Consider the following 24,422-nt stretch of genomic DNA (forward strand, 5'->3'; position numbering starts at 1 on the left):
AGGTTGCTATTCCTTATTTGCATTTAGAGTAGATTAAATACATAATTTCCTTTATTACATGTCCTATTTTAAAATGTAAATTATTCCTGTGTTCAGGCTTTTATAGAAATACTGTTAGAGCTGATACTTTTGTAAAAGTACACAGAACTGCTTCCCAGGTGTAGGCTCTAGGGGACCTGCATTCCTGCTGCGGTGACTCTTGTTTGGCATTCACTCCAACAATAGCCTGACCTAGTGAAAATCTATAGGGCCTCAGATTATTATACGAAACCTATCATTCAGTCAGGCTTTTGGAATGGTCTTGTTGATTCAAGGACAGCTTTGGTGACTAGATTCAGAATTCAGGTTAGAAGTAGATTTGAATGGATACATGTCAACAAGAAGATCATATAAAATGAAAGTGATGACTAGAGGGGGTATGTGGTAAAAAATTAAATAAAATTGAAGGGAGCTACCTGAGAGTGCTCGATTTAATTTGGGAGAAAGGTCTTATTAGAGATGGAAGAGAATGACTCTAAACTGGTAGTGATTTTTATTTTGTAAATAATGGTTCTGTGCTACATGTGATCTACCAAAGAAAGAGGGAGAAATAGAAAAGACTAAAATTCTTTGTTCTTCAGTGTAGAAAAGTAAAGTAAAATACAAGGGGCATATAATTTACCTCAGATTGAAAAAAACAGTAGTTACCAAACATATGTGTTAGGAGGAAAGGAAAAATAAGAGGAAAAGGAATCTCGACTGATGTCCTAGGAACTATCTGTGGAGTTAAGTCCTGGGTCTGAAGTCTTACTTACCATAAATTTCTGCAGTGGCATCAAGTAATGCTAGAATGTCCAAATCATATGCCACCAGTATTTCTTACCCTCGCCCTCACTCCTAATTTCTATTCATTCATCTAATTATTTTTTTTTATAAGTTGTGCTACTACTGGCAATTTAAGATTAAAATGAAGATCTGAGAACTAACTTCAAATCCATCCTTTCTTCTCTCTTCTTTAGTGGCTAGTTTCTAAGTCCACAGCAATTTTCCTGCTATAAACTTTTATTTTTCTTTAGCCCACCTTTTATCAGTAGACCCAATTAGTGAAAATCTACTCAGAAGTTAGTGATGGTACGTTTTAAATCATATTATTGATTTTGGCTGCATTCTCTTTAAATGAAACAGGTGTTGCAAGAAACTAAATTACTGTAACTAGTATTTGTTTATTGGATAGTTTCATTTAGAAAAGTGATTTTATAAAAATTTTTAAAAGTCAGATTTTTTTCACTGACTTTTCATGTGTGCTCATATGTTAAAACTTTTTTCCATGTGGATATTATTTCTTAAACATGTACATCTGAAAAGCAAGGACTCTTTAAGTAACTATATGTCAGGCTAAATTTGGATACTTATTTTTAAGATATTTTAAACTTGCAGAACTCTGATTTTGCAAGCTACCGTTTACGGTTTTTACAAAATTATTTTAAAAAGGGTCTCAGCATAGTTAAAAATCAAGATAATCGTGATTGCTCCCGTCATATTTGATTTCAAAGCTTCGTCAAATAACTTTAAAAAAACTTTTTTTTTTTACCATTTCATTAAAAATTAAAATATGAAGTAGGTAAGTTCACAGAGCCAATTTTGGGTAAAGTGAGAAAAGATAGGTACCATTTTTCGTAGTTTCTAAGTTGAATAAACTCTGTATTTCTACTTTCCTAAATGTTTTCATTGTTTGTGAGTCTAAAACATGTATAAACCCTTTCTTTTACCATATTATATTTAAATAAGCAACACTTCATATCTTCTCTATATAAAGTGAAATATTTCCTTAACACTAACACAACACAAGTCAGTTCTCAGCCAAAGCAAATAGAAGAATGAATGCTTTGTTAATCATCCGTAACTAACGTGTGTATACACAGAAAAAAAAATCAAATCTGTTTTTGACAGAAACCTTTTGATGGAATAAGAAAAAAAAAGAACTTTTAACACAAGTCAGGCCTTTTCTAATTTATGAGTTTAAAAATTATGTTTCTGTTTTTTTCGGTGCAGGCACATGGTAACAAATCAAATAGTTATGGAAGAACTTTTACTGAAAATCAACATTCTCCTGTCACTTACTTCCTACCTCCAACCCACTCCCTTGAGGCAGCCTCTTTTAACTGCTTTGGAATTTACTTCTGGTGGTTCCCTCCATGGTTCTAGTTCTGTATGATAAGCTTGTACTCTGTTTCATGATTAAATAATCATGATTTGTCAACTTGAGACAACATTTACTGAATCTTCAATTTGCACATGCCTGGCTCCAGCATTCAGAAATACAGAGAGTTATTCCTTGCCGATTCTTTCAGTCCACTTCGTTTCTTGATAAAGTTCCTCAAGGGATTGGTACAGTTCTGCCATTGTGCTCACCATTGTCCCACTGCCTCTAAAACTGGCCTCACCCTCAAGCCCATCTTCTCCATTTACATTTGCTCTCTTAGTTCTCACTTTTTTACCTTGTTAAAATCTATTCTTTGTCCCTTTTTGGTGTGAAAAGTTGGACTAAAGCATAGATTCAAATTAGGGAAATTTTATAGCTTTCCTTTCAAAAATCTGTAAAATTCATTTAAAAAAATTAACCCTAAATAATTGTCTCTTGTTTTGTTTTAAATTTTCCCTGTGGATCAGTGGCCTGTGATTAAGAGTAGGTTTTCTATCCATCCCTGATAGATAGTAGCCAGGCATAAGGATTTTGAAAGAGTAGGTATGGTATAAATTTGACCTGATGGATTTTATGTTTTAAGATTTTAGCATTCTTCTTAAGGGACTCATAAAATAATGTTAAAGAGAAATACTAAATTCTAAAATGTTAGTCTTTTCCACCCTCTGCCCCTTCTTGGCTCAGCTGCTCCTTTCTACTCTTTACCTAATAAACCGCTTCAACATAACTCATCTCCACTTGCCATTTTTTTCTGGGAGAGAATCCTAATTCAAAGTGGCAATTAGGATAAAAAGGGAACTTGGTGCTTAATTTTAGGACTTGACTTTTACTAGAATGCATGTTACTCCTAGATATTCTAGTACTGACTTTAGTCTTTTTAAACTAGTTTGTTTGGGACATTGCTTGGAAAATATTCATGAAACTGTGTGACCCTTCCTAAATCTTCCTTCTCAACATTATTCAAATGACCTTTCTTAATTTCTGTGGCTCTAAAAATGTCAGTTATACTTCTGTAGTTTAGTCCGAATTCCTATCTTCAAACTAGGGATATTAGGTTGAAGATCAAGAATACCTGGTTATCATTGAATTGGGTTTTTTTGTTTTTTGATTGTCATAAAAGCTGCTAATAGAAATACATTCTAGAATGTGGAATGCTTTGTCTTTTGAGGTAACTTAACTATGAGGATTTGACATCTCCTTTCTTAGTACATAGTCAGTAGGATTTGCTCTGTTTTTCTGCCTAATCAGGTATCAAGAGTTAAACCTGGTTATGTTTATTTCCTAATTCAGTCTCTGTACTGATATAATCCATTGATAAGTTTTTTCTTTTTCTTTATCAAATAAGGTTTAGCAAAGATAATTTTCTTGGTGTTATACTATTTTCTAAGGAATTTCTGTAATTCCTGATTTTAAATGAAATAAAATTTTTATATTCTATGTTTCTATGTTTTTAGGCTATCATATTTTTAATATTTTATACAAGGAAGAACTGATCAAACCTGTTAAGAATATTAGGGTTTTGCTTTTGAGTCATCATAACTATCAGACATTTTCTTTCCCTGCATTTCTGTGTATAGGGAATTTTTTTCCTTTTACAAAATAAGACATCTGGACCACTTCAAAAATAGCAAAAATAAGAATTGTTCCAAGAAATTTAAAACCTGTACCTACTTTATGCCTCACAAATTTGAAGTTATTTTTAAAAATACAGAAGACAGTAGTAGTCATGCAAATAGACATGAAATTTGAATTCTGAAACTGAAGCTACCTATGCCATTAATATGTACTGAAAAGCTGTATCCAGGTCTAAGTGGAGAAGGTAAGTTTGGGAAAAGAGAAATATAAATACTATATTTCTGTCTCATTGTTTAAAAATATGGTGTCTTAGATAACATCATCTTTTCAAAAAATTTTGCATGAACTTGAACTTTTTCTTGCCATTATTGAATTTTACTGTTTCATAGTAAAACAGAAAAGTGAAAATTTTTCCACTTTTTTCATTACTAGTTTTTAAAATTAATTTTTTATTTGAAAAATAGTAAATGGCCAAAGTTTTTTTTTTTTAATTGGTATAAAAGAGTAAAAAGTAATTCTGTCTTCCTACTTTGTCCCTCTTTTTCTTTCCTTAGAGACGTTGTTATTAGGTTTCCTATGTATATCTCCAGAAATACATCACTATTAAATACACAGTAAGAGCAGAATAATATTTTGTACCTTACTTTTTTCATTTATCCATATACATTGATAGTTTTTAAGTACATAAGAACTACAGTTTTTACTACATTGTTACTTTTTCCTCACCTAAAACTTATAATTTTCATTGTTAGAGTTTTTAAATGTAAAGTTTCAATCACAAGTGAATCATGGCTTAGTCAAAGTTCCAGTGCAATTTAATACTTTGAATTCTATAGCATATGCCATTTACAAAGCACTATCATATATTTCATGTTACTCGATCCTCTCAAAAGCCCCGTAAATAAAATCTAAGGATTGCATGGTTTGGTATGGGTTTAATGAAGTTCACATTTTTATCTTTCCTGAGCACCTTTCTCCATGACTTCTGGCTTTCTTCTAATTTCTAAGAACAGGCAGAGGCAGGTCTTTCCCTTTGTCTTCTAAGTTCTCTCCCCGCCCACCTCTCGTGGTCCCCCCTCCGGAAACATACACACACACACACACACAGACGCGCACACACTTTTTAAAAACCTAATGAATAGAGGTGCACTGGTTTTATCTTCTCTAGCTCCTGTGAAACTTTTGAGCCTTGTGAAAGGATCTCATTCTCTTCTTAATAGGAGACAAGCATTTAGGAAAAGCTAAGTAATAATTCCTTTTTTTGTCCTATGCAAGAACATAAACTAGTAAAATATGAATGCAAAAACATGGTATACAAATTTCTCTTCGTTTTTAAAAGACATGCTCAAATATTATGTATAGTTCTGAGTCTTAGCTATGCGTGGCTTTTGTGTCAGATCACTTTGCGTGCAGTAACCTGGTAGTAGTTGTTGTTGCTTGTATTATAATTTGAGCACCAATAGCATACTGGGTGCCACACCAGACACATCCCAGCCTGCCGGGCACAATTTGATTGACAGAAGCTATTCCCTTAGAATGGTAATAATTGCATAAAAGCCTAAGGAACTGATTTGAAATTTTTATCAGTAGGTAACCTGAAATAACCTTGTGCTGGATAATGTTCTTCAAGTAAAAATTTATTTAAGACTTTAGTTTCTAAGATACTACTTTTTAGGGTACTTAACTTGCTAGTAGGTTAATGTATAAAAAAAATATGCCAGCTAAGTGTGCCCCTGTAAAATGGGAAGGCCAACCAAGATCATATCACATAACTCCTTTTGCTTAACAGGCTTTTCTTTGGCCTTTTTAATAGTGGATGGAGGATACCTAGACATGAATTAGTTTTGTCTTACATCTACCTCAAAAAACACCCCTAAAAACCTGCAAATGAAAATAGTAGTAGAACTGATGATAGAATTTAAACTCTTAAACTTATGTTGACAAACTTCAAGTCTAAACTTTCTAGGCCTAAGTTTCCTCTATAAACAGTGGTAATAGCACCAGTCGTCCCTATTTAATAGAATGTCAGTGAAGATCAAGTAAATAATTACCTTGAAATAGGTCACTAACTAGTTGATTAAAATGTTCACTAACTTTGTAAGTGCTGTTAGATCAAATGGTGTGAAAACATAGATCATTTTTCGATAAAGGGTACCTGGAATATGTGTAAATAAGGAAAGAGATGTAAGTGGAATTGAAAGGTTTTGTTTTGTTTCCATAGAAAAATAAATAACTGAAAATCTCAACTCTTTCTCTGCAAGCTGTCAAGTATATAGCCAGTTGTCTGCCTCTTCAGAGGCATTTTAGTAGAGTGGTTGCAGGGGTTAAGAGTGCGGGCTTTGGACATTTCTAGCTGTGGGGTTTGGGGGAAAGGTGACAGACCTCTCTGTATCTCAGTTTACTTACCTGTAAAATGAGAATAGTATCATACCTGTATCATAGGAGTGTTGTGCATTAGCACATGTGGTAAGTTGTCACTATTGTTTTGTTGTTTATCTGATAGAAGCAGCAGACAGAATTCTAGAAATCTATGTTGTAAGAAATGTAACCATTTCCACCACAGGAAAGAGCCTGTGTTGTCTGTCACATGGTGACCCTTTAGAGAATGTTGATATAGTATGTAAGAAATAGTCTTCAAGCTTTCATATTAAATACTCGAAATGAAAGAATTCTTCTTGTGATTAGGATTGGCAATGTTACATAATTCTTATAGGAAGCTATGTAGTAGATACACTACACATATCATGTGTTATCCATAATTACTTACCAAAAAAGTTCCTTATAGCCAGATACACTATTTATTTGAAATGTAATCATTTCTACCACAGGAAAGGGTCCTGAGCCTGTGTTGTCTGTCACGTGGTGACCCTTTAGAGAATGTTGATATGTAAGAAATAGTCTTCAAGCTTTCGTATTAAATACTCGAAATGAAAGAATTCTTCTTGTGATTAGGATTGGCAATGTTACATAATTCTTATAGAAAGCTATGTAGTAGATACACTACACATATCATGTGTTATCCATAATTACTTACCAAAAAAGTTCCTTATAGCCAGATAAATTATTTATTTGAAATGGTAGTGATTTGAGGTATTAAATCCTGCATTTTAACAATATTTGCTGATTTTTTTTTTTTTTTTTTTTTTTTTTTAAATTTTTTTTTAATTTTTTATTTATTTATGATAGTCACAGAGAGAGAGAGAGAGGCAGAGACACAGGCGGAGGGAGAAGCAGGCTCCATGCACCGGGAGCCCGATGTGGGATTCGATCCCGGGTCTCCAGGATCGCGCCCTGGGCCAAAGGCAGGCGCCAAACCGCTGCGCCACCCAGGGATCCCCTATTTGCTGATTTTTAACTGAAAATGTTCATTGATCTTTTTTTTTTTTTCATTGATCTTTATAGTACCTTTTTTATACTATATTTTAGAGAATTATATCTTAATTGCATGTGATTATTCAATTTTAAATTTTAATGGTTAATTATGAGTTTTCAACTTCAGAAAGTTTAAGATATTTTTATCACCCTGGAGCTGAAAAAGTACTTTAAGAAATCACCTGCCTACCTTCCTGCTCTTAGGCAAGGCTGTACCTAAAACATCACAGAAAGCTATGGTAATTATCTGTATGACTTTTTTAATCTAAAGAAAGAAGATCCTATAACTTGCCCTGAAGCAAGCTCAACACTACAAAAATATTTAAGTATTTAATTATAATGGAAGCTATGAAGTTGGGGAGTCAATATGAGGACCTGGATATCTTTTACCCTTACTTTTCATATTCTTTTAGTTACTTGTAGGCAGAAAATAACTTAAAAAAAAAACACTTCAGTTGGTTCAAAAGTAGATAAATGTTTGTTAAAACTGTTTAATGGCACCATAATCTGGCAGTGCAAGAAATTAAGTTTATATTCTAATAGTGGTTTTTACCTCTACCCTTTCGGGAACTTAGCTACCACACACGCCACTATAAATAATTACCTGAAGGAGGAGATGAAGCTTTCTGTATAGGCCACCATGTCTCCTTTAGAAACCACCACACTCAAATTCATGCATTATATCCACCATATTAAAAACCCTCCTGCAGTTAGAATACAAAGGTGCTGGTTTATCACATAAAGGTGAAAACATGCTATCTATGACTTAGAAAAATTCTAATATTCAGAGAATTTATGCCAGCTTTATGCTAGTCATGTGCATCACATTAATTGGGTCTTTGATCTATGCTTTGCTGCTTTGCACAAACTGAATGTCCCTTGAACTTGGAGCGATGACAGGAATGATGCTTTAACCCTAAATTGTCCTCATGTGTTCTGTTATCCGTGAAAAATCTCCTTTATCTCATGTGTTAAAATGGTATAGAATGTCTCTGGTAGTAGATCACTCAACTTTCCTATCTCTCTTTAATGTTATTTGTAACACCAATCTATAGTGACCGTTTAAAGAATGTTGATATCAGGAAGATTTTTTTAGTGGTGTGTGGATGGTCATTTTTAGCTGCATAGTATATAAAAGTCAAAGACTGTATTCTAAGATTTGCGGGTTAAGAAATACTTATACATTTTTTTAATTTGGAGAGAGAGAGAGTGCATGTTGTGGGGGGTGGCGGGGAGGGCAGAGGGAGACAGAGAGAATCTCAAGCAGGCTCCACACCCAGCACAGAGCCCAGTGCAGGGCTTGATCTCATGATTCTAATTTCATGACCTGAGCCAAAATTAAGAGTCACACATTCAGCTGGCTGAGCCACCCAGATGCCCTGCAGATTAAGAAATACCAAAATATTAAAACCTAATGGATTGTGTTTTACATTTGACGGTTGTCCAAAGACTGTATGAACTGTATCACTGAAACAAAGATCCAGATGCAGTTGTTAAGAAGCGACCTGTGCCAGGTCGATCATTTATAGTGAAAGGCATTACTGTTGTTTTTGTTTTTAGTAGATCATGGTGACCAAATGGTAGCACTGAAAAGTGCAAAGGTGTTTCTTTGCAACCTTACTACCAGGTTATAAAGAAATGACCATGTTCTGCCACATGTAGATATTTTTAGAACAAAATACCCATTAGCATGCAGGCACAAAACAATTTATGGCATCCTGTTTTGTGAGGTCCATAAAGGAAGCTTTGAGCTCTCCATTTAGGCCTTCTAACCATCAGCTTGCATGGAAGGTTTAGTAAAACTAGCTACACAGCATTCACAAGGCAAGAAGACTCAGTTACCTTTCTAGTCAGCATTGGGAGCCAGAAGTGCTCCCAAAGCAGTGACTAGATGTGAACCGTGAAGGGATCAACTCTGGGTACTGTCTCTAAAGTAAAGGCTGTGTATAGAATCTGCACTGGATTTTTATACCGTACTTAAGGATGGAGAAAAACTATAAAATATTTTATCTAGCTTACAATTCCTCAATTTTAATTTCAGTAATGAAAGCCCATTTCTTTTTTTTTTTTTTTAAGGTTTATTTATTTATTTTAGAGAGAGAGCAAAAGAGAGCAAACATGAACTCTGGGGAGGGGCACCGGGGGTGGGAGGGAGAGAATTTGAAGCAGACTTCCTTCTGAGTCTGAGACTGATGCGGGACTCAGTCTCATGACCATGATATCATGACCTAGCCAAAACCAAGAGTCAGCCTCCCAGGCACCCTGTCTGGAGACATGTTTGATTATCCTGATTTGGTGGAGGATAGGGAAGATGTGTTTCCAGTGTCTAGTGTGTAGAGGCCAGGGATGCTGCTAAACACTCTACAGTACATAGGAAAGCCCCCTGAAAAATCAGAGAGTTATAGGTCCTAAATGTCAGTAGTTCTGTGGCTGACATTTGTTTTTTCCCCATTTCACTAATGCCTATTGTTTCCTTTCCTGCATATACATAGTTTTTAGAAATTACAAAAGCACTAAAGAATAGATGATAGTAAATATGAACATAGTTTTCTTTTAAGATTTTATTTATTCATGAGAGACAGAGACAAAGATAGAGAGAGAGAGACAGAGAGACAGAGAGAGAGACACACACAGGCAGAGGGAGAAGCAGGCTCCATGCAGGGAGCCTGACATCGGACTCAGTCCTGGGTCTCCAGGATCACACCCTGGGCTAAAGGCGGCGCTAAACCGCTGAACCACCCAGGCTGCCTTGAACAGATAGTTATTGTAAAAGATTCAAACAATAAAGAAATATAGAAAGTAAAAAAAAGGAAAGTTCTCTCATACATAATTCTTCTAGACCTTTTTTTTCTTGAAATCACATAAGCATACACATATTTTAAAGTTAAATTTCAGTTTTGTTCTTAAATGGGATCATGCTTTACATATTGTTTTGCGGCTTTTTCACTTAGAGTGTGCAATTGCTGCACAGTTTTCCATAGTACAGATGGATGTACCATAATGATTTAACCATTCTGCTGATGGATGTTATGGTAATTTCCAGTTTACTTGATGGTGTTACAGATAGCACAGCATTGAGAATTTATGCACACATTCACAATAGATTCCCACATTCTGGGATAGATTCCCAGAAATGGAATTGTTCAAAGGGGACATTCATTTTATTTTGATAGTTTCAATGCTAAAAGAATATCCTTATAATAGGCTGTATCTGTTTATATTCCCATCAACAGTGTTTGAAATGCCTGTTTTCTTTCCATGCCTTCAACAACACTGGATATTACTAGACTTTAATTTTTGTCATTCTGAGGAGTGAAAATGCTCTCATTATTATTTTAATTTGCATTTCCTGATAACTAATGAAGTTGAGCATCTTGTTATATGTTTATTGGCCACTTAATATTTTTCTATGAATTGCCCATGAATATCCACTGCCAATTTGTATTTGAAGTGATTGCATTTTTCTTATTTTTAGACCTTTATGTATCCTATTCACTATTTTTTATGTATCTTCGGATATTTTCTCCCTACCAGTCACTTTTCTTTTTAGTATTGCAAATGATGTCTTTTACTTCATAGCAAGCTTTCAGTATTTATATATTCAGATTTGTGTCTTTTCTTTTATGCAGTGCAGTATAGTGGTTAAGTGTACATATTGCAGAACCAGATAGCCTATGTTCATATTTTAGCTCTTTTGCTTACTAGGTATGTAACCTTGGGCAAGTTGCTTAATCCACTTGTGCCTCAGTTTCCTATCTTTATTTTTAACTTTATTTTTTTAGAAATGAAGGGCAGAGAGGGGCAGAAGGAGAGGAAGAGAGAGAATCTTAAGTGGTTCCGTGCCATGTGTGGAGCCTGATGCAGGGCTTGATCTCACAATCCTGAGATCATGACCTGAGCTGAAATCAAGAGTCAGCACTTAACTGACTGAGCGACCCAGGTGTCCCTAGTTTCCTATCTTTAAAATGAGGTAGTAAAATGAGGGGCACCTGGGTGGCTCAGTGGTTGAATATCTCTTTGGCTCAGGTCATGATCATGGGGTCCTGGGATCGAGTCCTGCATCAGGCTCCTTGCAGAGAGCCTGCTTCTCCCTCTGCCTATGTCTCTGCCTCTCTCTCTGTGTCTGTCTCATGGGATTATTGTGAGGAACAAATGAGAAATGATAATTAAGCACTTAGAGTAATGTTTGGTGTAAAGTACTCTATAAAAAGTAACTTCTATTGTTACTTCCTCTGGTTTTGGGCATTTTTTGGGAAGGTCTACTGTGCCTCAAAATTATAAAGTGATATCACCACAGAAAAATTGAATAGCATATACAATTCACAGAATATTTTCAGCGTATGGAAACATTTAGGAGAAGGGGCAGTTTGTGTTTTCACATGGAATCAGGGACAGTGTCCTAAATAGCTCTGATTTGTTAAAGAGTTTTAACTTTATCCTGGAAGCAGAAAAAAATCCTTGACAAATTATAATCATGAAATAGTTGTATAAAGATTCCCACACTTATCAAATCATTTTGGAAAATAAATTGTACTGTGCACAATAGTATTGGTATTATTTGGGAGGAGACAAGGAAGAGCTCCTCACCTCACTACAGAAGGAATTCCAAATGGATAAAAATAGTTAATTGAAGACAATACAATAATCAAAACTGAAATAGAATAGAAGCGAGTATTAGTAAATCATTGAATGTTGAAGAACTTTTTAAACTTCTGAGCAATGGGGAAGAAATCACAAAGGAAAATATACATAGATTTTTCTCCATAAAAATAAAAACATATATATTTAAAAAATCATGTTAAGACTCATTGTTGACTAAGGTCCACCTGTTGATGGGACCTTAGTTGGTGTAACTTCTAGAGGACAAATGGCAGTCATATGAAATACTCTTTATTTTTATTTTTAAAAAAAGATTTTATTTATTTATTCATGAGAGACACACAGAGAGAGGCAGAGACACAGGCAGAGGGAGAAGCAGGCTCCCTGTAGGGAGCCCGATGCAGGACTGGATCCCAGGACCCCAGGATCACGTCCTGAGCTGAAGGCATATGCTCAACCACTGAACCACCCAGGCATCTCTAAAACAGCTTTTAAAATGTGCATGTCCTAGCTAGTTATTCAACCAACAGAAATTTATCTTAGTGAAATATTTAAGTATGAATGTAAGGAATTAACTGAGAGGATTTTTATGTGCTTATTACTTATATTGTAATTTGAAAACTTAGAAATAACCTCAGTGCCCAAAGACATGGGATTAAATTGTTATGTCCATACAATGGAATATTTTTAGCCATTATAAATGACATCATGGTAAAATATTGCTAAAGAAATATATTCATCACATTTTAATGAAAAAAGTAGTTTTCAAAGGAATCTGCACAATGTATGATTCAATTTTTCTTAAAGATGACTATATGCTAGAAAATCAATATAGTATGTTTCCTTCTAAAGGTGGGATTAAATGTAATTTTCATATTTTTTCTTCTCTGTATTTTGTAATCACTGTTTAATAATGAACCCTGCATTATTTGTGTAATACAGAAAATATAAGGTTTTTAAATCAAGAGATTAAGCAACACAGAAAGCAAATATACTTGCAACAAATGTGGCAGACAAAAGGCTAATATTTTCAATATTTAAATAACTCTAGAAATCTTTTTTTTAAGAGTAAGATCCAAATAGATAAATGGACAAAGGGCATGACTAGTTTTACAGAAGAGAAAATATAGATGGATAATAAACACAGAAATATATTCAAGGTCATGAGTTATCAAAGAAATGCAAATTAAATGAAAAAATACAAGTTTTCTGTTAACAGCTTAGCAAAGTCTTAAAAATAATAGTGCTGAAGGAGACTAGCACTGTTGTACACTGTAGGTTAGAAACTTTGGTATGATTTCTTTGGAAGGGATTCAGATACTTTGCTCAAAAATTCTACTTCTAGGAATCTGTCCTACAAAACTGGTAAGAGGTGCCAAAAATACTTTGGGCATAAAATGTTCGTTGCAGTGTCATTTCTAAGTGACAAATGTGAAGTGACAAATTTAAGTTCATTAATAAGAGACAGTTATATAAATTTGCGTTGTAACCACAATTCAGAATGATAGGCAACTTCTAAAATTTAGATTTATAAACTATAATGTTAACTTTAAAAAGCATAAAAATTTGCAAATAGTGTCATCTCCACTCTTTTAGAAAGACTAGAGAAAATATGTCAAAATATTAGCAGTGATTTCAGCTAGTTGGTAACATTTTGAATGATTCTTTTTTGTACTTTTTATATATTTATAATTTTCTATGGTGAATTTTCTCAGATAATAAGGGGAAAAAAGGTATAGCATTAAAACAAAAAGAGGATTACCCTCATAGACTTATGGAGTTTGAAATCTAGATATGTATGAGACTGGAGAAAGGGAGATGGAAAGAATGGGTCCAGATTCTAGAAAGACTTAGCAGTTAAAGCCAACTTAGTTTGGAGAGTACTGGGATTGAGAGGCTTGATGCATGGTAGTACAAGTCACTGAGATGAGAGCTGGGGAGAAACAGCTTAAAGGATGGAGATGATTCAGTTTGGTTATGTTGAGTCTGTGATACGGATGAAAATAAACAACTAGGACTAGATTTGTCTAGTTGGGGGTCCTGATCAGCACACACATTCGAGTCATGGCCATGAATGACATAATTCTTGGTTACCAGGTGTTTAATCTACCAGATAAATCTGTTTCCCTTAGAATACTTACTCGAAACCAATTTAAAAATCTGGTACTGTAGCTCCTGTTGAAAGGGGAAAAAAACTACATACAATAGTATCAATAAATTTTTAGTGTCTTTCTTTAGGATTACAGGGGAAGTAAGCCTGTTAGCAACTTTGTAGACTTGACTTTGTGTGTGTATGTGTGTCTGTGTGTGTGTGTATTTTAAATTTGGACAACCTGCAACTCATTTAGACTTTTGACTTGAATACTTGTATTTTTATGTATATCAGGAGTTTCCCTCTATTTGAGAGTTTGAGGGTTTTTTATTTGCATTTTTTAGGGGTAATTTAGATTTTATTCTAAAATTAATGTAATAATTTTTACAAATGTTTTTTAGTCCATGTCTAAAAAGATTTTTAATGTTGATTCTTTCAATTTACATTTGTGCTACCAAACTCTCTTCCATCCAACCATCTAGGTTGGTTATTTTAGCTGATATGGTTTCTAATTAAGTCTTTGTGGTTGAGAGAGCTCCTTGTGGCATGTCTGCTTTAGCATTTAATTGCTCCATGGAATCCAAATTAAATTCTGTAGTATTCCATTTTGGTCTGCTGATGAAGCAAAGATCTTTTCAGCATGGCCTGAGAAATGTGGTGCTTGTGACAGCTCAAAGGACCAGCATCACAATTTTGAAAAAGTTAGGACTTTTTGATTTCTAACTTGACTCTTTATCACTTGAAAATAAAGTTTAAAATATTATCACAAAGTTCAATGGGAGAATGTCAGCCACAGAATAGTCTCTCAATAGGTATTTGTAGAATAAAAAGCAAAATTGTTGACCTTGATACTGTAGCGCACCAAATTATTTTGTTTTAGAAGGAATAAAGCCTTAGAAGTGTTTAGGTTGAATTTAAATTAAAAGTACCAGGAAATAAATGTGATAACTCTCTGTTAAGGTGTGGTATAAGGTGTTTTTGCATTGGGGATGACAGGATGGATTAAGAAATTTGTAAGGTCCCTTCCAGTTCCACATTATCTTATTTGAGAGTTTCAGTTCTTGAGTCAGTAGAGAAGATGGTAATTTATACAAATACTTGAGCATGTTTGTTCTTTACTGCAAGTAATTCATGTAGTTGTAAGACAGTGAAATCTAATAATTGAGGCTTTTAAATGTTAGCCTCATCACACATCTTTAGAATGCTGTCCAGAGTTCTATCTGCCTGTCACTTTATTTCTGGGTGCCCTGATTCAGTTGTATAGAATCAAAAGAGAATTTAGAGTTCTGAAGGTTAAGAATGAACAGAATCAGGTATTAGACTGTGAGGTGCTAAAAGGGTATATCCTGCAAGCGTTAATTTATCATCAGGTACTTACTACTACTGCTTACAATGATGTTGAGACATAGCATCTAAACAGACAACATAAGAGTCATTGTTGCAAAGATAATTGCAGATTTACATCTAGAGAGTTCCAATAAAACAAATTCTTAGACAGTCCAAGTAAGTCATTAAGAGTTTCTAAATTAGGAATTTAGATCAATGGGAGATAAGTGAGCTTTGTTGTAATGGCTCTTCTTTACCAAAATGTTTGGTTCTGGAGCCTGGGTGGCTCAGTCAGTTAAGCATCTGCCTTTGGCTCAGGTCATGTTCCCAGGGTTCTGGGATTGAGCCCCATGTAGGGCTCCCTGGTCAGCGGGGAGTCTGCTTTCCCTCTCCCTCTGCACCTCCTCCCGCTCATGCTCTCTCTCTTTCTCTCTCAAATAAAATCTTAAAAAAAAAAAAAAGAAATGTTTAATTCTGTTCTTGTAAAATTCAAATGAAGAATTTGTTTCTAGCAGTGTGACCACCTAGCTAGCATGGATAACTCCCCTATTGGAAAATAGTTAAAAACTTGGGTAAAATATGACCAGGTGATCTTTATAAATGTATTCCTAAAATAACACAGATAGGACCCAAAGAAGTTTTTAAAAAAAAATTGAAAGCAGGAAGTCTAGAAGATAATCATTCATCATAGCTTTCCCACTGAGGGTTTCTACTGAAGTCATGTGATTTACTGCTTTAACCACTGCTTGGAGATGCAGAAAAAGTCTAGCACCTCCCATGCTCCCAAGATGGGAGATCTAATAAGGTCTCTTTGTTGCACAAAGCTGACATCCTAGAGCTTGCCATCTGTGTAATGAACTTGCTGCACAGAAGAAAACAATGAAGATTGCCTCTTCTATTCTTAATATTAATAGGTAGAAGTGATACCACCCTTGAAAATTTATAACTAGGAACTAGTCTTTATTGGGTTTTATTTGTGTATGTTTTTGATGTTGTGATAAAATTGTTAATTTTATTACATTTCTACCCTTGAGTATTCTTTTTAATATTCTGACAAAATGGAAAGTATTCATGAAGCGCTCAGACTGCATTGTAAAGGGCAAAGTTATTTAAGGAAAAGCACTTGTGTGATTAAGGTGTAAACTAAACTGATCACCCTTCTTCCATGGAACACTATTTTGAAAAAATGATTAACTTGTTATACATACTTGGGTATTGACCAACATGTCCTTGAAACTGAACACAGTGAGGCTGCTAATTAAAGATAAGTGACTGAAGTTATTTGTTCCCATTGATAAAAATTCAGGCTTTCAAGTGGAAATTAGAATTTTGAAAAACTTGTTTTCTCCATGTTAAGCTTATATTTTTCCAGTGTTTAAGGATTTTTCTGATGGAATAGGCTGTGCTACAATCAAATGTGGTTACTTTGGTATTATATAATGGAATGTATCAACATTTAAAATACCTATATAAATCAGAGAATCAGTATTTTCTAAATGACCAAAGTGTATGATGTTACAAAATCATGCATGAAGAAAAAAAAAAAACCCATTCAAAATACATGATAGAGCATTGGATCTTAATTGAACAGAGTTTGAAAAGCTTATTGATATGATTTCAGATTCCACATTACTTTTAACCTTTAAGAAAGTACCATTTGTGGAGTTTTGATATAGTGTCAAAGAAGACCCAAGAAAATATCATTAAAATACTTTTATTTTTTTCCAGCTATCTATTTGTATGAGGCTGGGTTTTCTTCATATGTTTCAACCACAATAACATCACACATCTTGAATATGAGAGTAGATAAAAGAATATGGCTGTTAAATTGGATATTCTATTTTAGAGATATAAACACATTAAAGAGGTTTGTAAGAATATAAAACAGTGATAGTCTTCTTATCAAATTGTTTTGGGGTTGCCTAGGTGGCTTAGTTGGTTAAGCCTCTGACTCTTGCTTTTGGCTCAGGTCCTGATCATGATGTTGGGCTCTGCACTTAGTGGGGAGTCTGCTTGAGATTCTCTCTCTCCATCTCCTTCTGCCCCTCCCCCCACAAGCACACGTGTGTGTGTGTGCTCACTCATACATGCTCCTACTCTCTCTCTCTCTCTCAAAAATAAATAAATCTTAAAAAAATTGTTTTGCATAGAGAATATATGGAAAGCATCAGGTCTGGATGGATTCACTGATGAATTTAAGGAAGTATATCAATTCCTTACAATCTCTTTTGGAGGATACAAACAGAAGAAATGCTTCTTTATTCATTCTATGAGGCCAGCATTACTCTAAACCAAAACCAAACAAAGACATTACAAGAAAAGAAAACTATAGACCAATACCTCTTAATGATATAATATAAAAATTCTCAACAAATTATTCGCAAATTGAAACCAAAAAATATAATAAAATTATATGCTACAACTAAGTGGGGTTTATCTCAGACATGCAAGTCTGGTTCAGTATTTGAAAATTAATTAATGTAATCCACCACGTCAACAGACTAAAACAGAAAAATCACATGACTATATCAGTAGATGAAGAAAAAGAATTTGATAAAATCCAACATACATTAATGATAAAAAAATCTCAGCAAACTGGGAATAGTGGGGAACTTCAACTTAATAAAGAACATCTACAAAATCCCGACAGCTAATATCATACTTTATGGTGAGAAACTCAAAGCTTTCCCACTACAAGACAAGGATGCCTCTTTTACTACTTCTCTATAGTATACTGGATGTCCTTGCTGATGAAATAAGACAAGAAAAGGAAATAAAAAGTATACAGATTGGGAAGTAAGATATGAAACTTTTTCTTCTCAGAATACATGATTATGTAGAAAGCAAAAGAATTAACAAAAAAATCTTTTTTTTTAAATAATTTTTTTTTTATTTATGATAGTCACACAGAGAGAGAGAGAGAGAGAGGCAGAGACACAGGCAGAGGGAGAAGCAGGCTCCATGCACCGGGAGCCCGATGTGGGATTCGATCCCGGGTCCCCAGGATCGCGCCCTGGGCCAAAGACAGGCGCTAAACCACTGCGCCACCCAGGGATCCCAAAAAAATCTCCTAAAACTAACAAGTGATTATATATAGCAAGCTTATAGGATACAAGGTTTATAAACAAGAGTCAGTTGCTGGGACGCCTGGGTGGCTCAGTGGTTGAGCATCTGCCTTCGGCACAGGGTGTGATCCTGGAATCCTGGGATCAAGTCCCACATTGGGCTCCCTGCATGGAGCCTGCTTCTCTCTCTGCCTATGTCTCTGTGTCCCTCATGACATGTCCCCCCCCCCCCCCCCGTGTCTCTCATGAATAAATAAAATTTTTTTTAAAACTCCACAAAAGCAAAAGTCATTTGTTTTCCTATATATCAACAATGAACAAGTGGAATTTGAAATTAAAAGCACAACTTCATTACATTAGCCCAGAAACAAAATACTTAGGTATAAATCTAACAAGATATGTGCAGGATATACATGAAGAATACTGCAAAATTCTGATGTGCACAATCAAAGAGCTATTCTATTTTAATGGATAAATAAAATAGAATAAATGGAGAGCTATTCTATTTTAGAAATAGCTATTCTATTTTAATGGATAGGAAGACTCAATACTGTCAAGGTGTCAGTTCTTTCCAGCTTGATCTATAGACTATATGCAGTCCCAATGAAAATCACAACAAAATATTATGTGGATATCAACAAACTGATCCTAAAGTTTATATAGAAATGCAAAACTCAGAATAGCCAACATGATATTGAAGGAGAAGAACAAATTTGGAGAACTGGTACTACCTAAATTCAAGACGTACTATAAAGCTACAATCATCAGTACTGTGTAACTTGATTTGTGACAGTGTCAAGAGAAGAGAAGCAACAGACAGGGAGAAAATACTTTTAAAAAGACATCTGATAAAGGAATGTTATTTAAAATATACAAAGAACAATACAAGAGCAAACAACCCAATTTAAAAAATGGGACAAAAACCTTAAGAAACACCTTGCCAAAGAAGATGTACAGATGGCAAACAGACACATGAAAAGATGCTGCATATCATGTCATTAGGGAAATGCAAATTAAAACAACAATGAGATACTGCTACACACCTATTAGAATGGCCAAAATCTGGAACACTGACAATATTCAATGCTGGTGAGGATTCGGAGCAACAGGAACTTTCATACATTGCTGGTGGGAATGCAAAATGGTACAGTTACTTTGGAAGACAGTTTTGTGGTTTCATACAAAGTAAACATACTGTTCTCATATAATTCAGTAGTCATACTACTTGGTATTTACTCAAACAAAATGTGTATCCTTGTCCACACAAAAACCTGCTCATGGATGTTTTATGCAGTTTTGCCTTGCAACCGTCCTTCAGGACATGAATGGATAAACTGTGGTACATTCCGACAATAGAATATTATTTAGCACTAAAAGAAATGACCTATCAAGCTATGAAAAGACATAAAGGAACCTTAATGCTTATAACTAAATGAAAGAGGCCAACTATTAAATTACCACATACGTAATTGTATGATTCTAACAGTGTGATATTCTGGAAAAGGCAAAACTATGGAAATGATAGAAAGATTTTTGTTGTTGCCAGGGGTGGGGAGTAGGGGAAATGAATAGGTGAAGCATAGAGGATGTTTAGGGTGGCAAAATATTCTGCATGGTGTTACAGTATCATTTGTCCAAACAATAGAATGTACACCACCATACGTGAACCCTCAGGAGTAAACTGGATTTTGGGTGATTATGATGTCACTGTAGGGTCATCCTTACTAGACAATGTTACCATACTGGTGAATAATCTTAAGAATGGGACAGGATATGTATGTGTGGGTATTCGGGTTATATGGGAAATCTCTTTACCTCTCTTGATTTTGTTGTAACCTAAAACTGCTCTAAAAAATCAAGTCTTAAAAAAAGTATATTTATTCTTTGTAAAAATATGTTAACATGAATTTATTAGTTCTGTTTGAATAAAATATTTTCTAAATTTCTTATATTTAATTTTTAATTAAGCAAATATTGATAGATATAACCAACATAAACAAAGGCTCTTTGTAGTTCTCAAAGCATTTAAAAGGGCCTTGAGGTAAAAACATTTGGGAGTTGTTGATCTAAACTCTCCAGTAAAGGACAGAGATTAGCAGACTGGATTTTAAAATTTTCTGGCTATCTGCCAATTATAAGAGACAGTCCTGAAATAAAAGGGGATATGTCAGAAGGAGAGAAAAAGGAACCTGTGAAGAAATCTGTGAGCAGCTTCTCAATTCTTTCACTTATTCTCTGACTTGTGTCCTTTAGAAAATGTTCCATGACCTCACATTTGAAATTTCTACTGCTCTGCTTGTCCTTGTCTAAGAAGAAAGTTAATGATTTGTTGATTTTGCAGAAAAATCCTTTTGTGAAAGTGGACAGCAGTGTATATAGATACCAGTTAAATACTTTTTAAGAACTCATGGAACATGTGTGAAAATTGATCATGAATTAAACCGTAAAGCTTGCCTCGATACATTTTGAAGGATTGACACTAAATAAGTCATATTCTGTGACCCCAAATCAATTTAATAGTAATCAATTACATAAAGATAAGTAGAAAAACTGCATATAGTTGAAAAAAGTTTATAAACATGAGTCACAGGACTTGTAATGAAAAATTAGAAAATATTTACCTACAGAATAACAAAATAATTCATAATAAAATAGAGATATAGTTGAAGTTGTACTTTGAGAAATATATAATCTTTAATGCTTAGATCAGAAAAAAAGAAATGCTCAGAATTCAGGAGTTGAAATATACCTGAGGAAAGTAGAAGGAAGGAAATAGTAAAGATGAGCAGAAACTACTGAAATAGAAAACATATTCACTTGAAAGGATCAACAAAGCCAAAAGTTGTTCATTTGGAAAGTCCTAGGAAATGGACAATTTATAGCAGAAGTTATCTTGAAACAAAAGAGAGAAGACACAAATTGTATTGAGAGCGAAGAAATATGCAAAACTATAGGATTTGCAGTGATTAAAACAATAAAGTGATATTTTAAAAAGTTTTATGTCATTAAATTTGAAATCATGGATGAAATGTATAAATCCCATTTGGGAATATATTTATCTAAACTGACTTCGGGAGACACCAAACACCTGAATACTTCTGTAATCATTAAAGAAATTATATCTGTAATTAGAAACCTGTCCCAAAAGAAAATAGACTCAAATAACTTTGGATTTTTCCCAGGAATGTGGAGTTGCTTTAACTTCAGAAAATCTATTAAATTGCCACATTAATAGATTAAGGGTTTTAAAAAAATCTTAAATTATCCCAAAATATTTTTAAGTGATAAAATTTAACACCTACTTATAGAAATAAAATTAAAACTTCAAAGTAATAAGAAAAAGGAATTTTCTTAATTTTATAAAGAGGAATATTTTTAAAAGAAGAAAAAAAACTTCATTAAACATACTTCAGGATGAAAAATCAGAAGCATTCCTTTTAAGGAGAAGAATAATACAGGAATGGCCCTGTTTATAATATCTAGTCAGAATCATCGTGGAGCCTCTAGATAGTATACTAACAAAAAGGGAAAGAAATCTTAAAGATTGGGAAAATGAAATGAATAGCTAGTTTTGTAGATGACATGATTATACCGAAACCCCAGAATAAATATATATTATTAAAATTAATACAAAGGTGTTAGGTTTTTTGTATTTAAAAAATGTGTTTACTTGTGCACCTGGGTGGCTCCATTGGTTAAGTGTCTGACTCTTGATCTCAGCTCAGGTCTTATCTCAGGATTGTTAGTTCAAGCCCTGCATTGAGCTCCATACTCTGTGTAGAGCCTACTTTAAAAAATCTGTTTGCAAATTCAATTGCTAGAAACAATTCAAAGATATAATATGAAAAAAATTTAGATTAAGAGAAACACTGAAATACCTAGGAATAAATCTAGCTATGGATACATATGACGTATGTGAAGAAAATGATAAAACTTTGAGAGACGTTAAAGATTTAAATAGATAATATAGAGGTAATGTCCTATTTTAGAATATGGAATCTAATATTGTGAAGGTGTCTATACAACCACATTGATCTGTAGATTTAATGCAGTTCTAATCAAAATCTCATCTGGATGTTTCATAAAACTTCGGAACTATTTGGGAAAGCAAAGTCATAAATAGCCAAAGATACTCCTGAATAAGAGAATAAGGAGAGAATTAAATGTAAGATAAAACTTTGATAGTTGAGGCAATATTGCCTTGTTGTGAGATTAGAACAACTGGCTAGTGGTACAGAATTAGAGAACACAGAAACAGACCTTATATGCAAGCCAGATTTTTGGTAAGAGAGGGCACTGCAGATAGAGGAGAGGAGGGATATATATGGACTGTTTAATAAATAGTGCTGTGACAGTTATTTACCCATAATTTTTTTAAAGAATGAAATTGAATCCCTATCTGAAAGTTACACAAAAATTCACTCTAGTTGGCAATGACTCTTAACTATGGAAAGCAGAGGTTTGAAAGTTTTTAGTTTGAGGTCAATGTTAGGAAGACTTTCTCAAAGAAAATATACAAGCACAAACCGTAAAGGAAAAGGTTGACTTCACATTAAAAATAAGAAATTGGGCTATTTAAAAGACTCCATACAGAGAAAATAAAAGCCAAAAATTGGAAGGCGTTTGTACAACACATATAAATAACAATGGATTTAGTACTAGAATGCATATGTAAATAGTAATGAAAAGATAACCAGCACAAACTCAAAAGGGATTAAGGACCTAAGTGTGAAACCTGAAACCATAAAAATTCTTGAAGAGAGCACAGGCAATAATTTCTCTGACATTGGTTGTAGCAGCATGTTTCTAGATAGGTCTTCTGAGGCGAGAGAAGCAAAATAAAAAATAAATTATTAGGACTACATAAAAGTTAAAAGTTCTGCACAGCAAAGGAAACAACCAACAAAACTAAAAGATAGCCTACTGACTGGGAGATTATTTTCAAATGACATACCTGATAAAGGGTTAGTATCCAAAGTATATAAAGAACCTATACAACTCAATACACTTAAACACACAAAAATAATCCAATTAAAAATGGGCAGGAGACACGAACAGACATTTCTCCAAAGAAGAAATAGAGATGGCCAACAGACACATAAAAAGATGCTCAACAGCACTCATCATCAGGGAAATGCAAATCAAAACCCCAGTGAGATGTCACCTCACACTATCAGAATGGCTGAAACAGAGAACACATAAACACAAGTGTTGGTGAGGATGTGGAGAAAAAAGAACCCTCTCACACAGTTGGTGGGAATGCAAACTGGTGCAGCCACTGTGAAGACTTATGGAGGTTCCTCAAAAAAAAAAAAAATAGAACTACTCTATGATCTAGTAATTGCACTACTGGGTATTTACTCAAAGAATACAAAAAACACTAATTCAAAGGGTTATATGTACTTTTATGCTTATTGCTGCATTATTTACAATAGACAAATTAAAGGAAGCAGCCCAAATTAATGGAAGCAGCAGCCTACTGAAGCATGTCCTTCAGTAGATGAATGAATAAAGAAGAGGTGATACATACACACACACACACAGTGAAATATTAATTAGCCATAAATAAAGAATGAAATCTTGCCATTTGCAGCAACATGGATGGAGCTAGAGGGTATAATACTAAGTAAATTAGCCCAGTGTGAGAAAGACAAATACCATATGATTTCACTCATATGTGGACTTTAAGAAACAAAACAAATGAAAAAAGGGGAAAAAAAGAAACAAACCAAAAGACAGACTCTTAACTATAAAGAACAAACAAATGAGTATTAGAGGTGAGGTCGGCAGAGAGATGGGTGAAATATGTGAAGGGAATTAAAAGTGCACTTCTCTTGAGCACCGAGTAATATATGAGCCGGTGAATCACTATCCTGTATACCTGAAACTAATATAACACTGTATGTTAACTACACTAGAATTTTAAAAGACCCCCAAAACCAGAAGAACATAATATCAGAATAAGTGCAAGTTGTCCAATTTCATGAAAAAAAGAAAAACATAACCAGCAGTAAGAAAAACTCCAAAAGATTTCACAAAAGAGGAAATGCATGGCTAAAAAAGAGAAAGCATTCAATTTCTAGCTTTTGAATTATTTTATGTGATATTTTAATAGGTAGAGGAAGTCAGTCAAATATATTTTTTTAAGATTTTATTTATTTATTTTACAGAGTATAGAGAGAGGAAGCACAAGCAAGGGAAGTGGCAGAGG

The 24,422-nt window shown here is 34.1% G+C and overlaps 1 protein-coding gene across 27 annotated transcripts in view; it reads left to right on the plus strand.

Annotated features, from left to right (window-relative positions):
• The window catches only part of EHBP1 (EH domain binding protein 1), a 320,237-nt gene that overhangs the window by 87,601 nt on the left and 208,214 nt on the right, over positions 1-24,422 (plus strand). The window lies entirely within an intron of this gene.

The sequence above is a fragment of the Vulpes vulpes genome, chromosome 16, assembly GCF_048418805.1.
Source record: "Vulpes vulpes isolate BD-2025 chromosome 16, VulVul3, whole genome shotgun sequence".
Taxonomy (NCBI): Eukaryota; Metazoa; Chordata; class Mammalia; order Carnivora; family Canidae; genus Vulpes; species Vulpes vulpes.